The sequence below is a fragment of the Leopardus geoffroyi genome, chromosome E1 (genome assembly GCF_018350155.1).
Source record: "Leopardus geoffroyi isolate Oge1 chromosome E1, O.geoffroyi_Oge1_pat1.0, whole genome shotgun sequence".
NCBI classification, from domain to species: Eukaryota; Metazoa; Chordata; class Mammalia; order Carnivora; family Felidae; genus Leopardus; species Leopardus geoffroyi.
The window spans coordinates 17,852,064-17,873,888 of NC_059330.1; the positions used below are offsets into that span (position 1 = coordinate 17,852,064).

General features: G+C 40.6%; 1 protein-coding gene and 1 pseudogene across 2 annotated transcripts in view; one reads left to right on the forward strand and one right to left on the reverse strand.

Annotated features, from left to right (window-relative positions):
• Positions 1–21,825, forward strand: part of FAM222B (family with sequence similarity 222 member B) — a 75,261-nt gene that overhangs the window by 32,076 nt on the left and 21,360 nt on the right. The window lies entirely within an intron of this gene.
• On the reverse strand, positions 10,893–11,239 carry LOC123603248 (annotated as a pseudogene).

A 21,825-nucleotide genomic window follows, 5' to 3' on the forward strand; every position in this document is an offset into this window, starting at 1 on the left:
GTCTATCTATCTATCTATGTGTCTGTCTACCTTTTACATTTCAAGTAGCCTTGCTATAGAATTATACAAAAAAGGGGCACCAAGCTCAGTGGAGCATGCAACTCTTGATCTCGTGGTTGTAAGTTCAAGCCCCATGTTGGGTGTAGAGATTACTTAAAACAAAAAATCTTTAAAAAGAATTGTGCAAAAAAGTAGACTCATAGTAAACCTTTGTTGGAGTTGGGTTGTCTTATTACTCATCTATCCAATACAACTCCATAATGTTTAAATTGAAAGGCCCCAGATGTTTTTAGGCTTTTTTTAACCTAACTTATTCCTGAGAATGAACTATTAAAAATCATCGAAGCTTTGACAGCTAGCTATTGTGTAAAACAACGTGCACTTTGATGTCTAAGCTAGCAAACTGAGGAAGTAACAAAAAAAATATTTGGAGGCTATATTAAAGCATGTATCACTTCATCTTGATTCTACTAAAAAATAAGTTGCCGGCCCATTTGGAATCCTAGGTGGTTTTTTGTCTACCTATGAGTAGACAGTTAATATAGCTTTGTAAAGTTATATTACACTTTGTTCACTTAATATTTTTATATATCTATTTTCTTGCCTGATTTGTGTAATCAATATTTTGCATGGTACAGTGATTTCCCCAGAGAATTTCCCCCAGGAGCAAAGGCTATGTATAGAACTAATCATAGGTGTATTTACACTGATCTCCAAATATCATTTAAAGGGGCTGGAACTCCTCAAATTTGGTCCTCTGCAAGGAAACCATTATATGAAGCCATGACTTCCCATAATCTCTTAGTTGAAGGGACATGGTGCTGCTGAAGTTAAAGTAGCTGATTTAATTTTCTTTAGCAATCTGTTTTTATCCATCCTGATTATTTCTGTGAGTCACAGCTTAGGATGTGTTAAGAAAAAGGGCCCTGTGTTCTCTCTAAAGGGAGATTCAAGCCCAATCCCCCATTCACATCAGAAGTATAAAATGATCCCCTTGAGAAGGTAAAGGAAAAGATTGGACCCTTGGCGTTGATTCTCATAATAATCAGCTTGAGTGTTGTACGGTTTGGAATTGGGAAAAGGTTGCTTAAGATGAGAAAATATTAGAAGCAAAAAGAACTGGGAACGCTGTTATGTGAGAGACGTATTTAGAGACAATGAATGCATTCATATGGAGATGTGACTGGTGGTAGATTTTAAGCTATTCAGCTTTGTCAGGTGTCTGAGACAATATTATGTGTGTTTTAAACCCAACCCCCTCCCCCAGGGGTTGACTCTTGGAAGCTGAATCTTTTGAGGAAGTTGTTTGCTGTAAGTCTGAATACAGAGGGTAGAGGACTTGGTAGAGTCTGTTATCTGTTCAGATAAAGACGTGGAATCGATTGTTGGTGAGTTACTGAACTCTTCCTAATGAATGGTTGCTAGGCAAAATGCATCTCAATCAGTTTAATCCACAGTAGTTTACAGGTCTGCTCTCAGTGAGGGCCAGAGCTGCCTTTCTAATGATACTGCCCTTTAAGAATCCTGTTAGATTTGCATATATGTTGCTCCATGGCTCACCAGAAAAAAAGGGGGGGCGGGGGGAGGCTAGAATGACAAATGGATCTCACTTCATCCATCTAAGAGAATTAGCTTTTGGTAACATTGGGTCAGCATTGTCATTAACTTCTCTCCTGGATCAAGTGGTGCGTAGGGTTGCTCTTCAGTAGTAGGATACCATTTTGTTTGATTATCTTTGGTTTTGTAACTAGTTCGGCAGTGAACTAATAATACATTCATTTTGGAAACAGGCCAGTGATAACAGTGCCCTTGGGCCTGGATGGATGGAAAATAGGACAGAGTAAACAATTGAGGGCATAAATAATGAATCTTCCAACTGAGCCCTGGGAGAGTGAAGGAGATTATCCTCAGAGCTGTTCAATCTGTCAGTGAAAGGGGAAAAGTCCACTGAATTAATTACCCTATGTTTGATACTGCACTTATTATGGGATTGTTAGAGCTATTCAAAACAGTTGCCTTTTATTTAGATATAAACTTTTAACCCATCTTTTTGTTGTTGTTTTTTAAACCACTCAGATTGCTCATCTTTTTAGAATCCAGGTCTTTGCTCCTTCCCCCAACTTTGTTCTATATATTAGCATTCTGTGAATACTGGACAGTCCTCCTTTTATTTAGCTGGATCTTAGAATTTTACTTAATGGGAGTTTTCATTATCTGTAAATACATATGGTGATAGAAGAAAATGGAGAAAGCCTGTGCGTGGTTTTAAAGAAATTCTTTGGTACCTTATATTTTGAAATTAAACGTGGAGTTGTAGGGTGTAATTATATAACAACTCACAAAAGGTTAAGACCAGAGTTTCTTCAGCCCAAGAATCATTTCCAGCATTAACATAAATATTTTTACTTTTTAGATTAGTTTTCATTCAGTGAATCTCTTAGTGGTCTCAGCATTTCTCTGAGGTAGAAAAAATAATGCCTGAGAATGTCTAAATAACTTAGTGATTTGGTAGTAAAGCTAGACCCAGAGCGAAGGTCTCTGAATACTTTAATTTGTTTTTTTAAGTAAGCTCTGTGCCCAAGGTGGGGCTTGAACTTACTACTCTGAGATCAAGAATCACATGCTCTACTGACTGAGCCAGCCAGGTGCTCTGTATTTCTAATATATTTAATTATTTTCTCTAAGAACTCCTTTGAGGATCCTTATTTGAAATGACTTGAAATTTTCCTGTTTCTGCTGTGAGAGACTGTTTTTATTTCTCTAGTCATGAAGGGAATCCAGAGACCAAGATGCCACTATCAATCAAGAGAAGGAGGAAGGTTCAGGATGAGGTGGTAGAGGAAAAAAAGATAGAACCGGAAAGGAAAGGCCAAACTGAAGTTTTATTATATTTGGTGCTGATGGATCTGAGGGAGGGAGCATTGAGCTGATTAGATCAAATTCAGTCATCGGCTGAGTTGTTACATCTCAACCTAGCTGAAAAGGGCAGAGGCGTCTTTACCAACACATGGGCAGAACTGTAGTTAAGGATTCATTCCTGATCCAAAGAACACAGTCAGTTCTTGATTATTCATGCAGAAGGGCAAGCAGACAGAGTACAGACAGGTAAAATCCAAAGATATTCCTAGCAATAGCTTTAGTAACTTCTGCTTTGTAACTGGGATTTTCTAGCGGAACAAACTGAGTATTAGAGATTTGTTTTCTTTCTCTGGTCATTCAAGAGACCAGTAAGATACAAGCTTGGATTAAACTTAGTTTCTTTCTTTCTTTCTTTCTTTCTTTCTTTCTTTCTTTCTTTCTTTCTTTCTTTCTTTCTTTCTTTTTTATTTTTTTAAATATTGATTTATTTTTGAGAGACAGAGCACAAGCCAGGGTGGAGTGTAGAGAGAGGGAGACACACAATCCAAAGCAGGCTCCAGACTCTGAGCTGTCAGCACAGAGCCCAGTGCGGGGCTCGAACTTAGGAACTGTGAGATCATGACCTGAGCCAAAATTGGACGCTTAACCAACTGAGCCACCCAGGCACCCCTAATTTTTTTTTAATGTTTATTTATTTTTAAGAGAGAGAATGTGGGGGAGGAGGGGCAGAGAGAGAGTGGGGAACACAGAATTCAAAGCAGCCTCCAGGCTCTGAGCTGGCAGTGCAGAACCTGATGCAGGGCTCGAACTCATGACCTGTGAGATCATGACCTGAGCCAAAGTCAGATGCCTAACCAATGGAGCCATCCAGGAGCCCCCTGTTTTTTTTTTTTTAAGACTTTGGCCCTTGTCACCTAATTACACGGAGTCCTAGGGAGAATTGAGATCTTCCAAGTAGATCCATAGATGAACTAGCTTTTGATACTAGCATGCCTTCTTTCTTGGCATCTTCTGGCCCCATGGTATTTGCCAGTCATTCATCATATGTGGTCAGGCCACAGATGGACAAGCCAAAGAAGTGTTATCAAAGTAAACCCCTCCTTTTAACACTGTGTATATACTCTAATGATGAGAACTGTTGGCCAAAATGAAATCCATTTAGAAGTCAGATACTAGGTTGTGATTAAAGAAGTACTATACATTATAAATTTCAAAGCTCAGGATTTCTTTAAGTGCTATTTGGTGGGAAAATGTTCTCTCTCTCTCTCTCTCTCTCTCTCTCTCTCTCTCTCTCGATCAACTGAATATTACAGCAGATTTAAAAAGCAAGGTTTCCATGACCAGTTGCTAATTCTTTGCACTCAGCAAAGTGGTTTTGAGGATCAGTTGCTGATCTGAATGAAAATAAGATTTTATGCCACTTGCAGAATTGAAGATTTAGACATCATCCCTGTTGCTTCAGAGGAGAAGCATAAGCGTTATTAGTCATAACTTAAATTTCTTCTTTCCTTCCAAAAGCTAAAGCATTTCTTCCATTGGCATTCCACTTATCACTTACTATGTAAAGGATAAAACTTAATCTATTTTGAAAGTTAAGAGGTATCAGGACTATGAGAAGTTAAAGGCAGCTCATCCCAGGTCACAGTATATCAGTGGAAAAGACACATTTCCTGGGTTCCTGAATGGGCCTTATGTATTACCTAACTCTTCAGCTGGGAGTGGTTGTACTATTGTGAAGACATTAATTTTGTAACTGTGAAGGTTCTGGTTTGCCTTTTGCTTATCTTATCCTCCCAGAAACTTTTTCATTCAACAGAAAGACCAGTCGATTATTGAAGAATCCCATATCTTGGTTTTAACCTGTCCTGCTAAGTGTTACTGTGCATTCACTAAAGTGCTTTACAAAGGATTTTAGTACTTAGGCTTCATTCAATCCCTGTGAGGTTATGGTGCAATTGGAGTGTGATAGTGTGCTAGAACATTTCCGCAGAGAGACAAGAGGAACCTTTCCTTTTAAGGAAACTCCTTTGGGGGTACCTGGGTGGCTCAGTCGGTTAAGCACCAGGCTTCTTGGTTTCCACTTGGGTCATGGTCTCACAGTTTATGATATCGAGCCCCATGCCGGGCTCTTGCTGATAGTGCAGAGCCTGCTTGGAATTCTCTCTCTCTCTCCCCCTCTCTCTCTAACCCTTCCCCAAAATAAATAAACTGAAAAAAAATTAAAAAGAAAAAAAAAGTCCTTTGTTTCCATGGTCCATGGCAAAATTAAGTTGGAACAAGTTGCTTTTTCAGGAAGCTGTATTTTAATTTTTGCCTCTTCTCTAAGCTAAACAAATGTCCCAAATGAAATGTATCATTCTTATCATTCATAGTACATTTTCGGGAGATTGTTCCAAGTGCACTTTGAAGTGAGAGGCTGATGCCACTTAAGCCTGCACACCAATTCTGTAATTCTTTGAAATTGTTTCCACCAACTGCCTCCATCCGCCTGTCTGTCCACATCTGCTCATCTCTGAGCTTTCCACAGCTACTTAAGAAAGAATATTGCTCAACCAGGGAAATGCTAGTCCTTAATCAAAGTCAGAGGTGTGTGTGTGTGCGTGTGTGCGTGTGCACGCACTCGTGCATGTCTGTGCAGACTGGCATTATTTTGTTGCATTATTGCTTGAAGAATATTTCCACATCACAGAAATAAGATTTTTTCTTCTAAACAAGTTGATGAATTGCTTTTTATTAAAAGTGCAAGTGTCAGGGTGCCTGGGTGGCTCAGTTGGTTAAGTGTCCAACTTCAGCTCAGGTCATGATCTCGTGGTTCACAAGTTCAAACCCTGTGTCAGGCTCTGTGCTGCCAGCTCAGACCCTGGAGCCTGCTTCAGATTCTGTGTCCCCCTCTATCTCTTCCCCTTGCCTGCTTGCTCTGTCTCTCTGTCTCTCTCAAAAATAAGTAAAAACATTTTTAAAAAGTGCAAGTGTCTAAGAGTTAAATTTGAAATGAGAGGGGGAAAACTATATTGGTTATAGTTTAATTGCTTAAAAAAATTCTGTTATGTAATTAAAAGCTGTATTGCTGTCTTGCACTGAAACTAGCAGATAAACCATGGAGAGAACTACAGTTTCTCAGTGAGGACCACTCTATGCTATTTAGAATGGCTATCTCTCATCCAATACTCCGCATCTTCTTATTCTGCTTTATTTTCCTTTTCGTAGCATTTATCAACTTTTGAGAGTAACTAACCTATTCATTAAATTTGTCTGACCCTCCCACTCTATACCATGTAAAAATGGAAGCATGAGTTTTTGTCTGTTTTTTTTCTTTGCTGAGTCCCTCACTCCTAGAACAATGTCTTGCTACATTGTAGGCTCTCAGTAAATATTGGTATGAATTACTTGGAGAGGCACTTTTAATAGATACCTGGGGATTAGAATTGGAGTCTATGGGAAGAGTTTATTGTCTTCCTGGAGCTAGTACAAAATTGGGGATCACATTACTTGACGAGTTTAAGGAGGGAAAGAATATATGAAAAAAAAAACCCTCAAGGAATTGGGGGTAATTAGCCAGGATTAGGGAAGTGACAGACTTTTTATAGTATGCAAATATGAAGGGACATTATATAAGATAGATGACCAGCTCTTATTCACCTAGAAGAGGACAAAGGAATAGGCTGGAGCTTCTGGACAATGAATATAAGACATGCAGAATTTCCTGATTTTGAAATAGACCCTGGAACAAGTGACCAAAGAGGGATGATTTGTCAGAATTGATTTTCAGCAGTGACACTGTTGGAGGCAGTGATGAGAATAGAAAGAGCACAGAGTTAGGGGTTGTAGTCTAGGCACTTATGAGCTTTTCCTACTTTATCTCTGAAAAATGGACTGAGGATCCCTGTGCAAACTATCTCATAGGGTATTTGGGAAAAGCAAGTGAGAGAATCCATGTGAAAGCACTTAGAAAATTACAGACCTTTCTACAAAATAAGCAGTCATAATGACTTTGTAAAATAATCACCTTTGTAAGTGATTTAGAATCTTGGAATCTGGAAGTTGGTTTAATGGTCATCTATTCCAAATTCTTAGTTACTGAAAATAAATTATTTTCCATCATTCTTAAGGAATAGTCATTCCTTTTGCTTCAGCATTTCTATTAGTGTGCCCACTATTGAATAAGCGCAAATTGTTGTTTATGTTAGTCTAAAATTGCCTGTCTTCAGCCTTTATTAACCTGTGTTTGAGCTCAGGTATAAATCTACTAGGGGCACCTGGCTGACTGAGTTGGTGGAGCATGTGACTCTTGATCTTGGGTTTGTGAGTTTGCACCCCACGTTGGGTGTAGAGATTACCTAAAATTAAAAAAACCTGAAAGAGAAAGAAAGAAAGAAAGAAAGAAAGAAAGAAAGAAAGAAAGAAAGAAAGAAAGAAAAGGAAAGAAAAGGAAAGAAAAGAAAAAAGAAAAAAGAAAAAAGAAAGAAGAAAAGAAAGAAAAGAAAGAAAGAAATCTACTCCCTCCTTTGTATGATGGCTCTCTTACGGCACCCTTGCTTAAGATCATCATCTCTTGCCTTGAAATCACTATAGCCACTTAACTGATTTCTGCCGTTTCTTGTTTGTCTTTCACATTTTCAGCAGATTTATTTAAAATAGACATCTGAGGGGCACCTGGGTGGCTCAGTTGGTTGAGCATCTGATTTTGGCTCAGGTCATGATCTCATGGTCTGTGAGGTCGAGCCCCGCATCAGGTTCTGTGCTGACAGCTCAGAGCCTGGAGCTGCTTCGGATTCTGTGTCTCCATCTCTCTCTGTCCACCCCCCCCCCCCTCCCCCCGCCCCCCACACTCTGTTTCTCTCTCTTTCAAAAAATAAATACACATTAAAAAAAATTTTTTTTAAACAGACATCTGATCATGTTACTCTCCTTGAAACATGGGACTCCAACCCAGCTTTATTCTTAATCTGTTGTTTTGTCCCTCTAGTATGAAATGTAAGGCTTTTCATAATGTGGCACATCAGGCTCAGTCTCCAGGTTTGGCACATACATCCAGCACCCAACTCTTCATACTATACCACTTGTGGTTTCCCAAACATACATTTAGTTAGGCTACTTTTCTTTATAAGTAGGCTTCACACCCAGCATGAAGCCCAATGTGGGGCTTGAACTCATGACCCTGAGATAAGGACCTGAGCTGAGATCAAGAATTGGATGCTTAGGGGCGCCTGGGTGGCGCAGTCGGTTAAGCATCCGACTTCAGCCAGGTCATGATCTCGCGGTCCGTGAGTTCGAGCCCCGCGTCAGGCTCTGGGCTGATGGCTCAGAGCCTGGAGCCTGTTCCGATTCTGTGTCTCCCTCTCTCTCTGCCCCTCCCCCGTTCATGCTCTGTCTCTCTCTGTCCCAAAAATAAATAAAAAAACGTTGAAAAAAAATATATATATATTTGTTAAAGAATTGGATGCTTAACCTACTGAGTCACCCAGGAGCCCCTAGTTATGGTAGTTTTCTAGCATAGTTGTGCATGCCTTTCATTATGCTAGTTTTCTCTGCCTAGAGTGGCTTACCCTTCTCAATCTGGTAAATTCTTGCTCGGCTTTCAGTGACCCATATTATTGTTGTCCCTTCTTTCTCACTGTTCCTTGGAAGTATTTGTTTCATTATTTTGGTTTTCAAACAACTTTATCCACTTTTTTTTTCTTTTCAAAATATAATTGACACACAGCATTGTATTAGTTTAAGGTATACAACATAATTTGATATTTATATATACTGTGAAACATTCACTACACTAATCACATTTCTCATTTTTGTTTCCAAAAAATAGTACTGTCACAGTGCCTAGTGCATCACAGATGCTCAGAGAGCAAATGAATGAAGGATGTTCCTACTAAGTGTTCTCTTTTTCAGGTTAAGCTCTTTTTCCCTTTACTTAGCCATATTACAGTTTCTAGATCCTCTGTTTTTTTACATCTTGGCTGAGCTATTTCTAGGCTTTCCTCTATTTCCATCAGAAAGTGTATTTTAATGACTGCAGGAGTGAACTGAAACATTCTAAAATAACTTTTTTTTTCAACCCCCTCCCCCCCCCAATAACTTTTAACAAAAAATGTACCAAATGAGCTGGTTGTCCAGCTACTGCTTTGGGAAAGATTCTGAACGCATTAATTTCTAGCCACCTCCTTTGCCAGAATAGAGCCCAAATAAAATAAGAAAAATAAGCAGAGAGGTGGCACCTGGCTGGCTCAGTTGGTAGAGTATGCAACTCTTGATCTCAGGGCTGTGAGTTGAAGTTCATGTTGGGTGTAGAGATTACTTAAAAATAAAAAAAGAGGCAGAGAAAAAGTAAGCAGAAGTGAGCATTGTGCACCTGCTTTTCTCTTTTACTTTTTTTTTTAAGGTTTTTTTTTTTTTTTGAGGGGGGAGGGGCAGAGAGAGAGAGAGGGAGGGAGGGAGAGAAAGAATTCCAAGCTGTCAGCACAGAGCCCACATGGGGCTCAATCTCACAAACCACGAGATCATGACCTGAGCCGATATCAAGGGTCAGATGCTTAACTGACTGAGCCACCTAGGCGCCTCTCTTTTCCTTTCTGTCACCTTAGCAGTGTCATCCCACGTTATAAGTCACTGTTGATATAAAGACTACAATTTTCCCATTCTGTAAAACAGAATGGCTTCCTAAGATTCCACAATAACCTTAGGGGAGTGTTAGTCCCTTAGGCTGTAGACACAGTTGAAAAGCAGAGAGTGGTACTAAACTCCAGGGGAAAGGATGCAGCTCTTATCCAGAATTGAAGGCAGATGAGTCAGGCAGCAGGGATCTATCAACTCCAAAATCCATTCAGAAGTAATTTAATCTTTGCTGTTGAAGCAGATCAACAATGCCATTTGCCTGTATAAAAAATGAGATTACCCAGGATTCTCTTAGAAGAAGATAAATTATTAGTGTAATAGTAGCTTCTGGCCTTGTATAATGTCTCTTCTTAGTACTACATGGTAGTGGCACAGGGCACATCTAGTGCATAATACAGTGTATAGAGATCAGGCCACAGTGCCTTACTTAGGGTGTTTAGGGGAAATTTAACAATTCTCAGCAACCCTCAGCCTTAATGGACTTGGTTATTGTTAAAATTCATCTTTATCAAAGGAAGCACTGGTTAATGATTTTTCTCCTGGCTCAACATGCTGGGCATTAGCTGGAATTGCTGAGTGATTTGCACTGGGGAAACCATGAGAGCAATTTCTTGTTTGTCCACAAATTATCATTAGCAGTTTCATTTGCAGATTGAAGAAGCAGGAGGAGTGGGCTGTTTGCCAGTTGCAGCTTCCCTCCGATTAGGGCGTTAGTTCAATTATGTCCAATTAACTTTTATTGCAGATAGTGGTGATAATTACTTGCAAGTCAGTTTTTTGGCTGCAGTTATCCCAAGGCCGAAGTATGAACTTGATGGATTTTAATAACCAGAATGACACATTTTACTCCCTTCCTCCACTGTAGTTATTTCTTTTTACAGACCTCTTTTAGACAGGAGATCAAAGCATTGTAAAAATTCATCTCACAATTAAAACATATTGTCCTTCTTTTGAAGAGCTGTGTAGGATCATATTTTAAAAGAAGCTATCAGGAGCAGCCTTAATGGCTTTTTATATTCTGAGATCAGACCCTTGAGTTCATTGCTCCTTATCATAAGAGAATAGAGTGAGATGGAACTAAATGTCATTCACAGCAATTTGTGCTTATTGTAAGATTATAGTAATTGGCAAGGTGAAGTTTAGTCTTCTGCTTGCCTATGAAATTCTCTTCAAAATGCAGAAGTAAACTTTTGTTTGGGGCACTTTTAAAATCAGTGGGACACTGAGGATACATTTCGTTAGTGCTATAGGAATTTTAGTATGTTTTTAAAAAAAAATTTGGGCTATTACAAAGGTTTATTCAACAAAATAGTTCAGTATGAAAATGCACACGATCTTATTTTTATATTATAGTAAAACAGGTGCTATGGAGAGGGGACATGTAGAAGCAGTTGGTTTCTTCCCGTGAACACTCCCATTGTTTATACTCGTTCCAAGGCTTCTAACATGATGGTACTATTTCCTCATATTACCACCTTCCAATATTATTCTGTTGCTCATTATTTGCCATCTCCACACATTCATTCATCACAAGAGTCATAAAACGAACTCTTACAATATTCCTTGGACATGTCTGCCACCATTTAATTTTGATGATAATTTCTTGTCCATAAATTTTTTAACTTGGAAGGGTGAGGTTTGCTCATGGTATCTACCTGGAGAGCTCAAAGATGCCTCTCTAAAATATTTTTTTTATTGTAGTTGTTATTTTATTTTTATTTATTAAAAAAAAATTTTTTTTAACGTTTATTTATTTTTGAGACAGAGAGAGACAGAGCATGAACGGGGGAGGGTCAGAGAGAGGGAGACACAGAATCTGAAACAGGCTCCAGGCTCCGAGCTGTCGGCACAGAGCCCGACGCGGGGCTCGAACTCACGGACCGCGAGATCATGACCCGAGCCGAAGTCGGACGCTCAACCGACTGAGCCACCCAGGCACCCCTGTAGTTGTTATTTTAATAGGAAGTTGCATACATAATATCTTTGGAAACATCCTTGCTAGGTAAAAAAAGGGATAAAAGGAATAGTTTGTCTTTATCTGAAAATGACAAACTCCCTTTGCTATTTTCCTTCAGACTTTCCCTTCAATGTTGTTTGATGGTAACCCTGAAAGTAAATGGTCTTATAAGTAAAAGCTGATCTTCTTGACATGCGAAAGACTAAAGTCAGTTCCAAGCTGGGGCTATTCCTAGATCTTCAGGTAACTTACTGTTTTTTTTTTTCATTTCAGATGTCCTTGCTCACCTTAGTGTCTTTGTTACTAGGCTCTCTTCGCAAGGGCTCGTCAGTCTCCTTAGATACTTTATGGGTGTGGCTGCATAAAAGTTTTGTTGAGAATAAGTGGCCAAGGAGTGTGGCAATGCATTTTAAGAATCTGTTTTTCTTAGTGTTTGTGTGAAATAAGGGAAGAAAGTTCATGGCTCCTTGGAGAAGAGCTGTAATACACTTGTTTCTCCTCCAAAGCTTCCCTGATCACACTAAAAAGGAAAGAAGAGGAAAGGGTGAGTGATAAACATCATCCTTGCACTACTTCAAAGCTCTTCAATGATTGTTACCGAAAACCTTTGCTGTAGAATAACCCAAGACTGCCTGCCAGCTGCTGTTGGTGTGAAAGTGGAGAAGCTGGGTGTAGTGGGTAGTTTTCAGGAAGTCTGGAGATAAAGTTTATGATGTCATTTGAAACTTTTTGTATGGTCAGAGGAAAGAATGTCATAACTCTGTTATACTCTGGAAGGTATAACAAGGATTTCCCTTAGAGCATAGAGGTTTGCAGGCAGTATTGAGAGGTTCAGGATGTGTGCTTAGAAAGAAAGGGCTTGCTTGCAAAACTCTTACTGAAACATGAACTTGAACTTGGTGGAAATGTTAGTGAATGTCAGGCCTGAAAACGGAGGGTTATTAATAGCACCTTGTTCAGGATAGACATTTCTTTTGGAACCTTTCCAGAAGTGAAATTCTCCTTTTTTTTTTTTTTTTTTACATTTTATTTATTTTTGGGAGACTGAGAGCACGAGGGGCTGGGGAGGGGTAGAGAGAGAGGGAGACACAGGATCAGAAGCAGGATCCAGGCTCTGAGCTTTTGGCACAGAGCCTGAGGCAGGGCTCAAACCCACAAACTGCGAGATCATGACCTGAGCTGAAGTCGGATGCTTAATTGACTGAGCCACCGAGGCACCCCTGAAATTCTCCGTCTTTAGGTTAAGAGGGTTGCATTGAATGCCACACAGTGGAAGCATTGCCAGAACAGAGTGGAGGTTGGGGGATAATTTGAAATATAGGCACTGGAGAAAATGTTATTCAGGTAAGTGTTGAAAAGAAATTGGAAGTTGATGAGGCAGAAAGATACAGGAAACCTATTCCAGATGGCAAGAACCCCAAATGTCAGCACTCACCAGTGTAGAGCTAAGTTACCTGCGTTAAGATGAAATGATAATAGTTACCAAGAGACCACTTTCTCCCAACTCTTCTTTATGATCTCCAGCCCCCACCCCCTTTCTAGACTTCAACACTATCTTTTTTGTTTATTTTATTTTATTGTAAACTTCATTTGTTTTGAGAGAGAACAAGCAAGAGAGGGGCAGAGAGAAAAGGAGAGATCGAGCCCTGCATCAGGCTCCACACATGACCTGAGCCGAAATCAAGAGTTGGACACTTAACTAAGCCGCCTAGGCACCCCTGTTTTGTTGATTTTTTTTCTTACAAAAATTTTTTTCAATGTTTTATTTATTTTTGAGAGAGAAAAGATAGAGCGTGAAGGGGGGTGGGGCAGAGAACAAGGGAGACACAGGATGTGAGACAGGCTCCAGGCTCTGAGCTGTCAGCACAGAACCTAATGCAGGGCTTGAACCCGTGAACCAATCATGACTTGAGCCAAAGTCGCACGCTTAACCAACCGACTGAGCCCCCCAGGCGCCCCTGTTTTTTGTTTTGTTTTGTTTTCTTTTCTTTTAAGTAAGCTCCTCTGTGCCTTGCATGGAGCCAAACGCAGGGACTGAACTCACAACCCTGAGATCGTGACCTGAACTGAGATCAAGATTTGGACGCTTAACTGCTTGAGCCACCCAGGCACCCCATATTTTTTGTTTTGTTTTTAAAATAAAATGTGTAGAAACGATCTTAGATTTACAGAAAAGTTGATAGTACAAAGAATATTTTTCTTCCTTGGATCATTTGACCTGATTGCTTCATCATATCAGAATACTTTAGTCTTTATCTCAACAACAAAGACACTCTCCATCCAGCATTACCACAATAAAACCATCAAAATCAGTAACATTGATACATTATTGTCATTCTCAGACCCCTCTCAGATGTTGCTATTTGTTGTTGTTGGTTTTTTTTTGTTTTGTTTTTTAACGTTTATTTATTTTTGAGACAGAGAGAGACAGCATGAACGGGGGAGGGTCAGAGAGAGGGAGACACAGAATCTGAAACAGGCTCCAGGCTCCGAGCTGTCAGCACAGAGCCCGACGCGGGGCTCGAACTCACGGACCCCGAGATCATGACCTGAGCTGAAGTCGGCCGCTTAACCGACTGAGCCACCCAGGCGCCCCGTTTTGTTTTGTCTTAAAGTTTGTTTTTGAGCAAGAGAGAGAGAGTTTGTGGTGATGTGTGCATGAGCAGGGGAGGGGCAGAGAGACAGGGAGGGGGGAAGGGGAGAGAGAGAGAGAGAGAGAGAGAATGAATGAATGAATGAATGAATGAATGAATGTATCCCAAGCAGGCTCCACACAGTCCGTGTAGAACCAGACCAAAGGCTGGAATCCACCAACTGCGAGATCATGATGCAAGAGTTGATTGGGGGCATCTGGGTGGCTCAGTCGGTTGAGCATCCAACTTCAGCTCAGGTCATGATCTCACAGCTCATGAGTTCAAACCCCATGTCGGGCTCTGTGCTGAGAGCTCAGGGTCTGGAGACTGCTTCAGATTCTGTCTCTTGCTCTCTGCCCCTCCCCCACTCAGGCTGAGTCTCTCTCAAAAATAAATAAAACATCAAAAAAAAAAAGTGTTGGTTGCTTCACTAACTGAGCCATCAAGCCACCCCAGGTGTTGTTGTTTGTATGAGTAATGTGTTTCATTTCAGTAAGGATCCAGTTCAGAATCACGTTGCATTTTTTTTAATGTTTATTTTTGAGAGAGAGCACGAATGGGGGAGGAGCAGAGAGAGAGGGGGACAGAGGATCTGAAGCAGGCTCTGTGCTGACATCAGTGAGCCCCATGTGGGACTTGAGCTCACAAATCGTGAGGTCATGACCTGAGCCAAGGTCAGACGCTCAATCAACTGAGCCACCTAGGCGCCCCACACATTGCATTTTTTAATTTATTTTACTTTTTTTTTTCTTTTTAAGTAAACTCTGCTCCCAATTTGGAGCTCGAATTCGTAACCCTGAAATCAGGAGTCACCTGCTCTACTAACTGAGGCCAGCCAAGTACCCCACACATTGCATTAATTTGTTGTATATTCTTGGTCTCCTTCAGTCTGGAACAGTTCTTCAGGCCTTTGACTTTCATGACTTTAATACTTCTGACAGTTAATTTGTAGAAAGTCCCTAAATTTAGGGTTGCCTGGTGTTTCCTCATGTTTAATTTAGGTTATATATCTTCAGCAGGAATATTACGAGTAATGCATAATTTCATTGCATAATTTCAAGAAGTGCAGAATTTTTATGTGTCCTATTACTGGTAATGTTCAATCACTTGATTAAGGTGGTGCCTGCTAGGCATTTCTAGTGTAAAGTTACTCTTTTTCCCTTTGTAATTAGTAAGTATTTTGGAAGGAGATACTTTGAAACTCTGCAAGTATCCTGTTTCTCTCCACCCTTTCAATTTATTACTTTATATATTTACATTAGTATGGACTCATGATTTTCTTTTTTTTTTAACTTTTTAAAAAATGTTTTATTTATTTTTGAGAGAGGGAGACAGAGAGAGAGAGAGAGAGATCATGAGCGGGGCAGGGGCAGAGAGAGAGGGAGACACAGAATCCGAAGCAGGCTCCAGGCTCTGTCTGAGCTGTCAGCACAGAGCCCAGTATGGGACTTGAACTCACAAATGGTGAAATCATGACCTGAGCCAAAGTCTGCCACTCAACCAACTGAGCCACCAAGGGTAATTTGAGTATAGTTGATGTACAATGTTACATTAGTTTTCAGGTTATAAGAATAGTTATTCAGAGGCACCTGGGTGGCTCAGTCGGTTGAGCTTCTGACTTTGGCTCAGGTCATGATCTCATGCTCTGTGAGTTCGAGCCCTGCGTCGGGGGAGCCTGCTTCGGATTCTGTGTCTCCCTCTCTCTCTGACCCTCCCCCGTTCATGCTCTGTCTCTCTCTCTCAAAAATAAATAAACATTAAAAACTTTTGAAAAGAAAAAAAGAATATTCAACTTCTTGATACATTATGGATTTTCTATTTTATTCAATAGAATATAATCTTTTATCATTATTTGTTTGATGTTCAAATTATCCCAGAATTTGTCAGTATATCAGGAAAAAATTATATGTTTAATCCTAAAGATTATCAAATGATTTGCTGTCCTTTTATTTCATAAATAATTTTTTTTTAATGTTTATTTTTGGGAGATAGAGAAACAGAGTGGGGGAGGGGCAGAAAGAGAAGGAGACACAGAATCCGAAACAGGCTCCAGGCTCTGAGCCTGTCAGCACAGAGCCCTACGTGGGACTCAAACCCACGAAGTGCGGGATCATGACCTGGGCCGAAGTCAGACACTTAACTGACTGAGCCACCCAGGTGCCCCACTGTCCTTTTATTTCAAAAGATTGGCTGATACTCCCCAAACTAACATCTTATGAACAGTGGTAGAAAACAAGAGTTCATAATTCTTCTATTGCTAGGACATGCTTCCTTCACTCATGTACCTATTCGTTGTTCTTTTTGGTTTCTACTGTGTAAACTTCTCTTTCAGAGGTTTCCCTCACCAGTTGAATATCCTAAAGCTTCTGTGTTCTTTGATATGTCACCGTTAGTCTTTGAGCACTTCCTTCCTTTCCTGCACAATGAGATCTTCCAGAGTCATTTCTGTGCTCAGCCATTTCTCCAAAGAGCCTCTGTTCCTGTTAGTAGAGAGATTTGGAAATCAGGTATCTAGAAATCAGGATCTGATTTGACCGTATTGGGGCTCATTGCTGTTAGATGGTGGAGTAGTCACTGCATCCCTCTGGGGATGCTCTCACACCATAGTGGGCCCCCCACCACTTTATGGCTGCCATCCTTACTCTGTTTGGGTACCTTCTATTTCCAATCTAGTTAAAGTGATTTAACAGAGGGAAAAGGGTGAAGGTTGGTGAGGACATTCAGTTGGTGAGGCAGGCCATGGAGAGAATTTACAGAGGAGAAATTAGGAGAGTGAATGGGTACACTGAGTGAAGGAAGCAGTGTACCAGGAATAGAAGAGTTGGGTACTTTTGTTTTCTGGTCCTGTCATAGATGTTAATTTGGGTAGTGTTAGTCATATTTCTTTGAGGTATCTTTGAGATAAAGGAAAGCACATCATTTGGACATCTGTAGGATAAAACATCTATAATTTTTTCCCTGATTTATTCAATGCTAAAGTAATCTTGAGTTAAATTGCTTTGTTTGGGTGGGGCTTAATATGGTATAAGACACATATTTGACCAGTTAGAACCAGCCACACACTGATTAAAAAAACAAACAAAAACAGTGCTGAGTGATTATGGAATTTTTCACAGCTACAGAAAGGAGCAAAAGAATTCTGCTGATCAGTGTATGAGTTGTGTACTTTGAATCTTTGAGATGTTTAAAGGACTACTTTGTTTTTATTTTGTTTTACAAGGCAGTTCCTGGAATAAGGAAGCCTCTTAAACCTAAGTTCAGAATTTTATTTCAGTGGGCGTTTGGCTGTAAAATACTCTTCCAGCAGGAACTCTCTGTTCTCTCTCTTTTATTTTTTTTTAATGCTTATTTATTTGAGAGAGAGAGAGAGCCAGCGCAAGCCAGGGAGGGGCAGAGAGAGAGGGAGACACAGAATCTGAAGCAGGCCCCAGGCTCTGAGCTGTCCGCACAGAGCCCAATGTGGGGCTCGAACCCACGAACCGTGAGATCATGACCTGAGTTGAACTCAGACACATAACCGACTGAGCCACCCAGGCTCCCTGTCTCTGTTCTCTCATCTTCCTGTGGATTGAACCAGTATGCCACATCATTAGCTAGTTGCAGTGGTTTGTAGGATGTAGAAGGAGGAGGTGCTCCTGTTCAGTAGGCTTTCAGTTCCTGGGTGCTTTCGAGACTTAGCAGTCTCTACTACTTTCATAGACCCTTTAGCTTCAGAAACCTGGTAATTCCTTGGGTATGTGGAGTGTGAGCCAGAAAACTTCAGGTTATAGTGAATCTCAATGAAACAGCAAGGTAAGATCTTTCGATTTTTACTAAGGCTACAGAAGCCCTCACCCAAAATTGTTACACATCAGGATTCCTCATGGTCCTCTACTCCTGTCCTCTACTCCCACTAGCAGAGAAGAAGGGAGGGCCTAAATGAACAGAATGTATTAAGATAGCAATTATGCTTCGTTTCTCCTCTTACCTTAAAATCTGCCTACTGTCAAACTAACCCTGGATGGCAATATGTTAACTATAAGTAAAACTTTGTTCCCTGTCGGCACTGAATCTGTTAGCCTTTCTGAAACTTCACTAGATATGTAAGGCACATAAACTCAAGGTATTGTGTACAGAGAACAAGTTCTGAGAAAGTAGCAGACGAAATGAATATATAGTGGATATAGTAGATGCGTGGCATTGAAAGGTAGGAGTCCAGCTTCCCACCCCCCACCCCTGCCCAAATTTAAAACACCTGAGAAAGCAGAGGGGTATTTCCTGTCAGAGACCTGGGTGGAGTCTATGATGCCCAGCTTCCAAATGCTGTCATGGCAGTGTCCAAATGGAAGCTGACTTTGAAAAGGTATGAGTTGAAGTAGGTTCAGAGTTCGAGTTTACTTCCAACATTCAGGGAACAGCATTAGGATGGGAGGGACAGAGTTTTCTGTGCCAGGATTGTTTGAGAATGAGAGAGAACGTTATTTAATCGTTACTTGTATTACTCTTGGATATAGTTTCCTCAGTGTAAATTCATACAACTTTTCCCTGAAAAAAAAAAAAATCTGACAAGTTGAACATAAAGTCTTTCTTGCCTTTATGCCCAGCGCATTCTTATCTTGGTTATAGTTGCTGGCTTTATAGTTCACCTGGAAAGGATTTTTCACTAAGAAATGATTGCTAAGTGTTAGGCTAGCCAACGTATACTAGAGTTCTAGTGCAGTGCTGATCTGGGACAGGCAATTCCCCAAATCCATAGGAAAGTCAATAATTACATTCACACTTAAGCAAAACCATGGCTTAGAATTATGTTTTTGTTGTATATAATAGTGTAAGAAGAGGGATATGATAGGTGGTCAGTAAATACTGACATGAGAGGCAGCTATGGCATAGTGCCATGTTTTTCAAACATTTTTGTCTATGTTCACAATAGGGATTGCACTCCCAATAAATACACACATATAATTGAGATAATTGAAATGAGAATCATGAAACAATAAGCATTTTTGACTGTGAATTTTTTAATTAAAAAAAAATTTTTTTGTTAATGTTTATTTTTGAGAGAGAGAGTGTGCACAAGGTGGGAGGGGTGGGGAGACACACAGAATGTGAAGCAGGCTCCAGGCTCTGAGCTGTCAGCACAGAGCCCGATGCAGGGCTTGAACCTACAAACCGTGAGATCATGACCTGAGCTGTAGTCGGATGCTTAACCGACTGAGCCACCCAGGTGCCCCTAATTCATTGTTTTTTAAAAAAAGACTGGTCACAGGGATGACTGGGTGGCTCAGTTGGTTAAGCATCCGGCTACGGCTCAGGTCATGATCTCATGGTTTGCGGGTTCAAACCCTGCATTGGGCTCTCTGCTGTCAGCATGGAGCCCACTTCGGATTCTCTGTCCCCCCCCCCCCCCCCCGCTTCTCTGCCCCTCCCCTGCTCTCTCTCTCTGAAAAATAAATATAAAAATAAACATTTTTTTTTTAAATTGGGGGGCTTCTGAGGTTCAGTCAGTTAAGTGTCCGACTTCAGCTCAGTTATGATCTCACAGTTTGTGAGTTGGAGCTCTACCTCAGGCTGTGTGCTGCCAGCTTAGAGCCTGGAGCCTGCTTTGGATTCTGTGTCACCCTCTCTCTCACTGCCCCTCCCCTGCAAGTGCTCTCTCTTTCTCAAAAATAAATAAACCTTTTTTTTCTTTTTTTTTTTTTTTAATTGGGAGGCTCTGGGGCCCCTGGGTGACTCAATTGGTTAAGTGTCCGACTTCAGCTCAGGTCATGATCTCATGCTTCATGAGTTCGAGCCCCATGTAGGGCTCTGTGCTGACAGCTCAGAGCCTGGAGTCTGCTTTACATTCTGTGTCTCCCTTTCTCCTTGCCCCTCCCCCACTCGTTTGAGTACACGTGTGCACGCTTTCTCTCTTTCTCTCAGAAATGAATAAACGTTAAAGAAATTTTTCTTTAAATTGGGAAGCTCATGCTAACTTCATTAGATGAATATCCCATAATTTATGTAGCCATTTCCTTTTAGACATTTAAAATTTTTTTTTCAAAGTTTATTTGACAAACAGAGCGATTGGGGAAATGCAGAGAGAGAGGGACAGAGAATCTGCACTACGGGCACAGAGCCCGATGCAGGGCTCAGTCCCACAAACCATGAGATCATAACCTGAGCTGAATCAAGAGTCAGAAGCCTAACCAACTGAGCCACCGGGCACTCCTACTTTTAGACATTTAGATTTGTTTCCAGTTTTTACTGGAACACCAGAGTGAAGAGAATCGTATGTAAATTTTTGTTTGCATCTCTGACTGTTCCTTAGGTTAGCTTTTATTTTTATTTTTGTCTCGTTTTTGTTTTTAAGCAGGCTCCATGCCCAACATGGGGCATGACCTCAAGACCCCGAGATTGAGTCACATGCTTTACTGACTGAGCCAAATGCCCCAGTTCCTTAAGTTAGATTTTAGAAGTATGGTTACTGTATCAAAGAATATGAATATTTTGGGGCGCCTGGGTGGCTCATTCAGTTGGGCGTCCAACTTCGGCTCAGGTCATGATCTCGCGGTCCATGAGTTCGAGCCCCGCATCGGGCTCTGAGCTGACAGCTCAGAGCCTGGAGCCTCTTTCGGATTCTGAGTCTCCCTCTCTGACCCTCCCCTGCTCATGCTCTATCTGTCTCAAAAATAAATAAATGTTAAAAAAAAATTAGAAAAAAAAAAAAGGAATATGAATATTTAAGAAACTGTGCTGAGGCGCCTGGATGTCTCAGTTGGTTAAGCATCAAACTCTTAATTTCAGCTCAGGTCATGATCTGGAGGTTCATGAATTTGAGCCCCACATTGGGGCTTTGGATTCTGTCTCTCACTATAGTGAGATCCTGCTTTGGATTCTCTCTCACCTCCCTTCCCCTCCCCTATTTGTGTGCTCGCTCTCTCGCTCGCTCTCTCTCAAAATTAAAAAAAAAATTAGAAAATTAAAAACTGTTTATGCTAATTTCCAGAAAGAATGTATTTATCAATTTAAACATGTCATTTTAGTGACTCATCACTATATCCTTGACTCTGTGAGTTTTAGGTTTTTTCCAAACATTTTGCCATTTTATAAGCAAAAAATAAAATCTCGTTCCATTTAATTTACATTTCTTTAATTATTAGATAGTTGTACTGTTTCTTAAAATTTTTTTTTAATGTTTGTTTTTGAGAGAGAGAGAGAGAGAGACCAAGCACCAGCGAGGGAGGGGCAGAGAGAGAGGAGAAGACCAAGGATCCAAAGCAGGCTTCAGGCTCTGAGCTATCAGCGCACAGCCAGAGACAGGGCTCAAACTCATGAACTGTGAGATCATGACCTGAGCCGAAGTCTGACGCTCAAGCGACTGAGCCACCTAGGCGCACTGTCTTTATATTTGTAGTTGCTTATGTTTCTCCACACAACTTTGGTGGGAGCCATGTCTTCACTCCCCTTACATGGATTCATATGTTGCTGTGGATCATGTCTTTTTCACTGCTTCTATTCATAACTCTTCAACACCTGTTCAAAATTTCATTTAAGCTATTCTTTGCAGTTTTGATAAACTACCCTCTTAAGTATTGTAAATCAATGTTATTACATAGCAAAAATTTTTTTTAATGTTTATTTATTTATTTTTAGAGACAGAGAGTAGGGGGAGGGGCAGAGAGCAAGGAGAGAGAGAATCCCAAGCAGGTTCCGCAGTGGGAGCAGAGAGCAGAGGGCTTGAACTCAGAAACCATGAGTTCATGACCTGAGCCAAAATCAGGAGTCAGATGCTTAACTGACTGAGCC